The sequence below is a fragment of the Octopus bimaculoides genome, chromosome 7, assembly GCF_001194135.2.
Source record: "Octopus bimaculoides isolate UCB-OBI-ISO-001 chromosome 7, ASM119413v2, whole genome shotgun sequence".
Lineage (NCBI taxonomy): Eukaryota > Metazoa > Mollusca > Cephalopoda > Octopoda > Octopodidae > Octopus > Octopus bimaculoides.
In genome coordinates this window covers 34983515-34991795 of record NC_068987.1, presented here as the reverse complement: position 1 = coordinate 34991795, position 8281 = coordinate 34983515, and the positions used below count along the sequence as shown (strand labels likewise).

The window sequence follows — 8281 nt, the reverse complement described above, 5'->3', positions numbered from 1 at the left end:
ATATATTTATATATATATATATGTATATATATGTATGCATACATATATATGTTGTGTGTTGTGTGCATGTGTGCATGTTTATATATGTATTCCTATATGTGTGTGTGTGTGTGTGTGTCTTTGTGTTTGTGCTTGATCAGCTCTACTGCTTCACAACCACTGTTTACAATCACGTGACTTAGCGGTTTCCAAAAGTGACCTACAGACCGAAATTGAGTAATAAATTTGATTTGTTCAACCAAACATTTTATGATCGTGTCCCTACATGACGACTCTAAAATGCCTGAAACTAACAAATGCTAACAGATACAACACATGTTCATATTCGTAAAGCAATCCTACACGCATAACGGCATCACGTATTGCATTAAAAACTCTGGTAAAACTCTTATAAATATTAGAAAGAATATAATGTTGTTACATGGGTACATCATCATATTTTGTGAAGTTACACTCCGTATCTTATCGAGCTCAGTAATGAATGGTGCTTTTTCTATGAACACCAGAATGAGTGGAATGAGATATTGTTACGGCGTGATTTGAACTCATAACTTCATGGCTTGAAAATAATATCCACATGGTGTTTTGCTCGATGCTATATCGATTCTTGCAATCCACCATAATGATAGATTTACTGCTGCTAGTATTATTGATGTTACACTTAATGTTCATCATGCATAGCGTTTGTTGTTTCTTTTTTTGTCATTCCAGTTTGCTGCAGCCGACATAGGAAGCATCCAGCATTGCAGATACTGTGGATCTCGTGTTTAATCAGTTAGGAATAAGAACCATTCACCTTGCACTCCTTACGAATGTGTGGAAGTAAATATAAAGGAAAGCGGACGTACGTTGCAAAGGAATATGGAGGAAAGGGACTGAAATCCTTGAAGAACGTTACTAGTATCGAACAGAGAAATATGAACAGCAATCAGAATAAAATATATACCAACACAAAAAGAAAGCTACACACACACACACAAACAAAGAACATGTTCTATGAAAATTGTGCTGGTATAAAATGAATGACCATCCCATTCGTAATGATTACGATGAGAGGAAAGAGAATAATCATGATGAAAACGTTACCACCAACACCAATATCAACATCAACAACAACAACAGCTTTATTGCAAATAGAAAGAGCATCAATTACAGCAAACAAAACATAAAACATAAAAATATAATTTAAATTGAGATACGAATATAGTTATATCTTTTACATTAACAACACCATTACCAATAATAGATATCACAGTAAAAGGCAGAAAAAAAGTTTACATAAAAAAGAGAAACAAAAAAAAAGAAAACAAACAGCTAAACACAATCTGTTGCTAAGTTTGCTGTACAGTGCAGTTATTACCCTTCATTTTACTACTAGAACTACTGTAACTACAGCTAAATCTACTACTACTACTACTACTACTACTACTACTACTACTACTACTACTACTACTGCCGCTACTACTTCATTCAGCACTACTGTAGCTGCTGATGAAAGTGGTGATAAAACCCAGTCATTTTGGAAAGTGTATTTCATCATTTGGACATTGTAAATCTTACGGAGGAGGAGGAGAACAAATAATCAGCTGTAAGTGTTCTACTTCCATTACATTTAATCATTTTTACATTTTATTCATTTTTATTTATCATGTATTTTTCCCTTTACTTTTCGTATTCTTTTTCATTTTCTACTCTTAATTTTTTTCTACTTTTCCTTTGTCTCTTCATTTCTTTCGTTCTGTTTTTCTGTTGGTCTTACGTTATTTTTTATTCTTTCATCACACTTATTTTGTTCTTCTTTTATTACACGTACATGTTGCTACCTGCTTATTTTTCTTTCTCTCTTTCTGAGTTTGTGTCCAGGGGCTATATCAACTTCTTTGAAAACATCGTTGTCTTCACTTTATCCTTTGCTCTTTGAGACGATATCAAATGTATCAGGATAAATGCTTTGGAGTAATTACGTTAGTCTTTTAAGTTCACATCATAAGTTTGCGGCAAAACATCTCTCTTGTTCGTTTCCTTGAATAAAACAATCGTTATTTTCTTTATAAGTGGTTGAAGATTTTTCAATTTTCTTTGGGACTATTCGTTATTGTCGTCATCATCGTCGTCGTTGTCGTCGTCTTCATCGTCATCATCAGCAGTAGCAGCAGTGTCTACCGGATACACAGCCATCAAATATGATGGCAAACATTTTATATATCCCATGCTGTCACTATCGTTCTTAGTTCACGCTCTATCCTGTCAACACTTTATTGCATAATTATGCCCATTATTTGACACCTGTATAGTTATATCTGCAATTTTTAGTTGTTGGTTAAACCAGTTCAGTCATGATCAATCGGAACTAGAATCGACAGAAATATGTTCAGACATTCATATATTAACTACCCTAGTTTTTCTCAAACAGTTGACCAGGCATTTACAATCAAATATATACCACAGATTCTTGGAGTAGACTTTTCTGTCTTTCATAGAAAGTGAAAGTTTCTTTGTTTTTATTGTTATTGTTCAGCCCAAGGTCGAGTTTGCTTCGTCTATGGTATGATAAAAATGTAAATGACATAAGCTTTGGTACCCTTCTATAAAATGTCTCAGTGCGAGATTAGATAGATTTACCTGTCGTATCTGGCAGATTACTCGAACACGCATAGAATTATTTTTCCTATTCTGTGTTTGGAGTGCATAAACAAAGCCGTGTATTTACACTAAGTGATTTTGTCGATGTTTTTGTTAGAATATTTCTTGAAAAATGCATGGATTTTCGGTAAAGGTAAATCTATAGGTGAAGTTTAATTTTTAATGTGTTCATCTGCTCTAAATGCAGTTATGTTAGCATTGCAATGTATACCATTCTATCGTCTTAATTTATTAATTTGGATGCATTGTGAGGACAACAAAGAATGTTTATATATCTCTTCACTTATTACTGGTTCGATTGCTTTAAACATTACTGATTCGTTGACGACATAAAGTAAGCTTGCTAGGCGTTTCCATGTTATTGTCTCCAATAAAGGGGAAAATGATAGATCCATGCCCTTTTGTTATGTTTAACAACTAACAAACTCACTTGCTATGCTGCCCTAGGGAAACATGTATACAATTGATTTGCTGCTAGTGAGAGGACGCATAAACACGACTAGTGACAATCAAAGAACTTTATTAACCCTTTCAAATGCATCATATCAAACTTTGTTTAAATTCTACCCTTAGTTCTTTCAAAGACACGCACACTTAAATCATAAAGTACATAACCATGAAACTAATCTCAGTCCCCTAAAGTTATTGCCCTTGTGCCAAAATCCGAATTCTTCATCACTGCTATTATATTAATACATTTATTGCAAGATTATCAGGTCTGGAAAGGTCGCGTAGATGGCAAAGTGCTGAGTAGAACTTGCTCTCTGTTTCTTTCTCTTGATTCATGTTCGTGTTCAAATCATGACAGACAGCTTCGACACTACATGTTGTCCTTTTGTTAGCTTACAAAAAATATTTGCCATGACCAGTTCAATAGACTACAGCTACTTCAAAACATCGTCTATGTATGATATTACAAATTATATTATACAAAGAAATTTACTCTGAGTCAAGGGGTCACTAGGTGATCGGGATTCAACAAAACCTAAGCAACATATTGGGCAGAAATATCAACAGCAGTAATTTTGACTTAGTATATATGGTATATTAGTGATTGAGCAACAAACCAAGTAGAGGACCAAATCAAGGTGTCTAGAGAACCTAAGTATTTACTAAACCGATTATTATTTATTGAACAATTATCACTAAAGAACATTTTAGAATAAGGGTACGACATTTATTGATTCTAGAATGGATTAAATATAATTAAATGCATTAAGGAATATTTGTATAATACTGCAGCCTCTCTAGTAAATGACAGAACGTTTATAGAAGAATGATTAAAACTCAATTCCAGGATATTTGATTTCTTGCAAATCTGCCACCAACCATACTAATATCTGTGAGTCATTATTACGAGTAGGAAGGATAATGCCATTATGGCTTACAGAAGCATTCACGCAGTACATTCATGCTTAGGTTGAAATGCAGCACTTCAGCGACTACAATCCTAAAGTGTTGTGGATGAGTTCAATATATATAAGGAACAATAGATAAAGGAATTCGAAATGTATGAGAAGATTATACCATAATGTTACCCAAGTCTCAGCACTGTAATACACAGCAGAAAATGCAATAATTCAAATACCGTGTGTGATTGAGAATTGTATTATTGAAGCCTCTTATCATGTCACCCTGAAATTATATCTTGTTGCTTAGCGACATATTTCGTAGTCAACTATTTAATTTTTATCATTGTAGACAAGGGTGAATATTGAAAAAGGCATTGGTTCTGTTTCTAACCTAGAATCTGCTGTTTCAAATTTCAAAGACAAACCTACTACCAGTCTAATCTGTCTAATACACTCTCTCAAACAATTTTACAATGCACATGTCTATTTTCTCTTTTATATTTTCAATTTGGTTCGTGCTGAAAATGTTCAACAGTAGCCAATGTTACTCTAAAAACTCTACCTGTCTGTAACGTGGACGTGACAAGCCTTAAGCAATATAGAGACGAGTGAAGATTTCTTCATTGAAATATATTTATCGCAGTATATCAATAGTTAGATTGATTTGAGTGTTCTCTTATGTCAAATTTATCGGATCCAAAGAAAATTCAAACCAGTCATGGGAAAGGCAGTTGTTTGTTTTATTGCCATGTTTTAATATCTTCCCAACATATTTATAACTTTGTGGTTCGGATTACAGAAATCAGAACGTAAGAAAATCACAAGTTGAAAAATTCTATATTGGTATGTATTGCTTAGTTCAAATAATTACAGAAGAGTAACGAAAGTACATGTTCTTCCGAACTGGTCTTCAATTTGCAGCAAGGTTTATATAATTGGCAGCCATTAGCATGTTAAGCAGATTAAAATTTGAAGAAATTCTCCACCTTAAGATGAAACTATCAAGAATTATTAGCGTTTCGATTAATGAAGCAATCGAATTTATATGATTCGTAGAATCCTCAGCCAAAAGGAAAGCATTTCATCCGCTTTAACAGTATGTGTGTGTGTGTGTGTGTGTGTGTGTGTGTGTGTGTGTGTGTGTGTGTGTGTGTGTGTGTGTGTGTGTGTGTGTGTGTGTGTGTGTGTGTGTGTGTGCGTCTGTGTCTGTGTCTGTGTGTGCGCGCACGCGTGCGTGTTTTGGCAGTTGTATACTAATTCTATACTCTGCTAAAGAGGCTAAAAACTTCATTCACTTGGCCGTAACTTTTTATAGACATCACCTAATTGTCACTGAACAGTATATCTATGTGTGTGTGTGTGTGTGTGTGTGTGTGCTTGTGTGTTTGTTTGTGTGCGTGTTTATTAAGCAAGTGAAAGATAAAGATTAACTGTGTATGTGTGTGGTGGGGTCTGTAGACTTGCACCCACATATTTGCTGTCTGAAGTGTATTTCCTCCTCATAGTTTGTGGGGCCCATGTTCTGATGTTTTAATAATCCCCATCGCCACCAACACCAAGAATAAAACATGAACTACAAAAGTTAAGAATATCTGACTGAAAAACAGAGGAACTTTTAATTTGTATGATCTGCTGTCTATTTCTAATTTTAGCCATGATATATCTTCTAGTGATATTTCTATGCTATTGATGTAAACTTTCATTTCTTATTCGGTGTCTTCACCCAGTCTCTTGTTTTATAGCATACTGAGAAATCAGGACAAATGCAACAAAACTCATGTCACACAAATATTTTCCTAAGCAGTCAAGTGTGTAAGTGCACATGGCTGCGTTTTCTAAAATGAGAAACATGCGACAGTAATATTCCCTGTCAAGATTTATTTAAAACCATTTTCAGTGATCTCGGATGTTTTAAGGAGTTCCATTCCGAGAGTGAAGCTGGGTCTGTACGTCCAGTTGAGAAAACTTAGTAAAACAAGAAAATCAGAAATATTAGTTTGAAATGGCTTGACATGGCCTCCTAAAAATTTAAAGAATAATACATGACTTTCAAGTTCATCCACTGTTGTATATAAATGTAGCATATATTTTCTCTTCTCACGAAGTCCATCCCTCCATTGTGAACGCACAACCTGAAGTGGTTCAAGTTTAGCCGACAGCTCGGCTACGATTACTGTAGTATATAATTTATGCTCCTACTATCACATGGGCATACACACACACACACACACACACACACACACACACACACACACACACACACACACACACACACACACACGTACGTACACACACGCACACATACACAAACTTTTATGTATTCTCAATAACAGACAGTTTCCTATACACGATAACTACAATTACAATATGTAATAATAACTCTACCATACTGGACTGGATATGTATATGAAACACTTATAATTTATGCAGTACTTTCGATTGTACGTTGTGTAAAACGATTTCCGATAACGTTCCAGCCCTTAGTGTTCTGGTCCCAATGCTTTCCTTCCATAAAGTACAATTCAAAATGGAGTTGCTAAACGTGATCTTCCCAGAATCGGCTGCACAATGCTGGGAGCTTTCCTGTGATTCTACAACCAACAAGTTACTGTCTAACTGTCCCAAATCTCAGAAAATTTGATAGATATGGATAAGCTGATTTTATAATATATTTATGTAGATAAGATTGACTGCGGAAATGCAAACGTGGAACAATTTATTTGTATGCATACTGTTATTTCTTTCATTGCAAAATTGTGGTTGTTTGTGTGTGTGTCTGTTGGCGTGTGATTACACGCATGTGTGCCTGTAAACAAACACAAATATTTTCATAGTTATATAAATATATACTCTTCTGCTCGTCTCCTCTTACCGAATATTTACCATAACATTTGCCAAAACCGGATATCAAATAAAGCAGTAAGAGACAGTGTTAGACAAAAATGGTTTGTTTTGCCAGACGAGAAACCAAATACTTGACATATGAAACAGCGTGTAAAATGTCAGCCAAGAAGCAATTCTTTTCCATTTAGCAGGAGGGGAAATCATGCACACAAACGCGCGCGCGTGCAGACACATACACACAAATATACATCCACTCAGCCTCTCCCTGTCTCTCTCTTGCGCACATGCACAAGCACAACACAGAAGTGTACAGAAATCCGGAGTAGTGAAACGGAAATCGAAACCATGGTTTCTAAGATGTAGTGTCCTCTAGCAGACCTATAATTGTTTTGTGTTGTTATTGGTGGTGGTATCATTGTTTTATGTATAGACAGCAATGAAACTGCCGTTCCAAAGTTAAACTGGGTGGGAAAATGATATTGGACATAAGCTTTTCTGCCTAAAATAAAGACGTCTACACCTTTGGCTACTCTCTGTCTACCCGTCTAACTATCTCCGTCACTCTTTCTCTGTCAATCTTTCTCTGTCAATCGTTCTCTGTCACTCTTTCTCTTTCTCGTTTTCTCTTTCTCGTTTTCTCTTTCTCTCTCTTTCTCTCTCTCTCTTTTTCTCTCTCTCTCTTTTTTTCTCTCTCTTTTTCTCTCTCCCTCTTTTTCTCTCTCTCTTTCTTTTTCTCTCTCTGGTTATCTGTATATCTGCCTATCTTTTCATCTCTCTATGTATTTAGCCTTCCAACAAATTGTCTATCTCTATGTTTTGTAATATCACGATGTCAAAGTGAGTTTCAAGATATCCGAGACATGCTTGCATATATACAGTGTTATTTAAAAAGAATGAACCGATTTCATTACGCAATTTTTAATAAGGAAAAGCAATAGAAAACTCCAGCTAAGTCACACGTATTTACTCACAATCAATTTTTATATCCTGTCTTACAAGTGCTCAATGCGGCCACCACCTGCAGTACGGGCAACATCAATGCGATAAGTGAATTCCTCCCAGACGCGTTTCAGCATATCACGATTGACTAAGATGATCGGTGTTCTTATGCGATGTTTAAGGTCAACGAGGTTAGTGGGTAGCGGTGGAACATAAACTCGATCTTTTACATATTCCCACAAGAAAAAAAATCATACACATCGAATAACAACAGATATCAACGTAGTGGATCCTGATATGCTGATACGTGTCTGGAAGAAATTATCTTATCGAAATGATATTGCCCTTACAGCAAGTGGTGGCCACATTGAACATTTGTAAGACAGAATACAAAAGTGGATTGCGAGTAAATACTGGTGACTTAGCTGGAGATTTCTATTGAATTTCCTTATCAAAATATTGAGTAATGAAATAGTTTAATTCTATTTGAATATATATATAAA

At 35.2% G+C, this 8281-nt stretch overlaps 1 protein-coding gene across 3 annotated transcripts in view; it reads left to right on the top strand.

Moving 5' to 3' along the window:
- Positions 1–8281, top strand: part of LOC106868402 (beta-1,3-galactosyltransferase 1) — a 266263-nt gene that overhangs the window by 118176 nt on the left and 139806 nt on the right. For all 3 annotated transcript variants that reach the window (XM_014913635.2, XM_014913636.2, XM_052969497.1), the window contains exon 2: positions 712–1588. The gene's annotated coding sequence lies outside the window, so the exon portion shown is untranslated. The remainder of the gene's footprint in view (positions 1–711; positions 1589–8281) is intronic.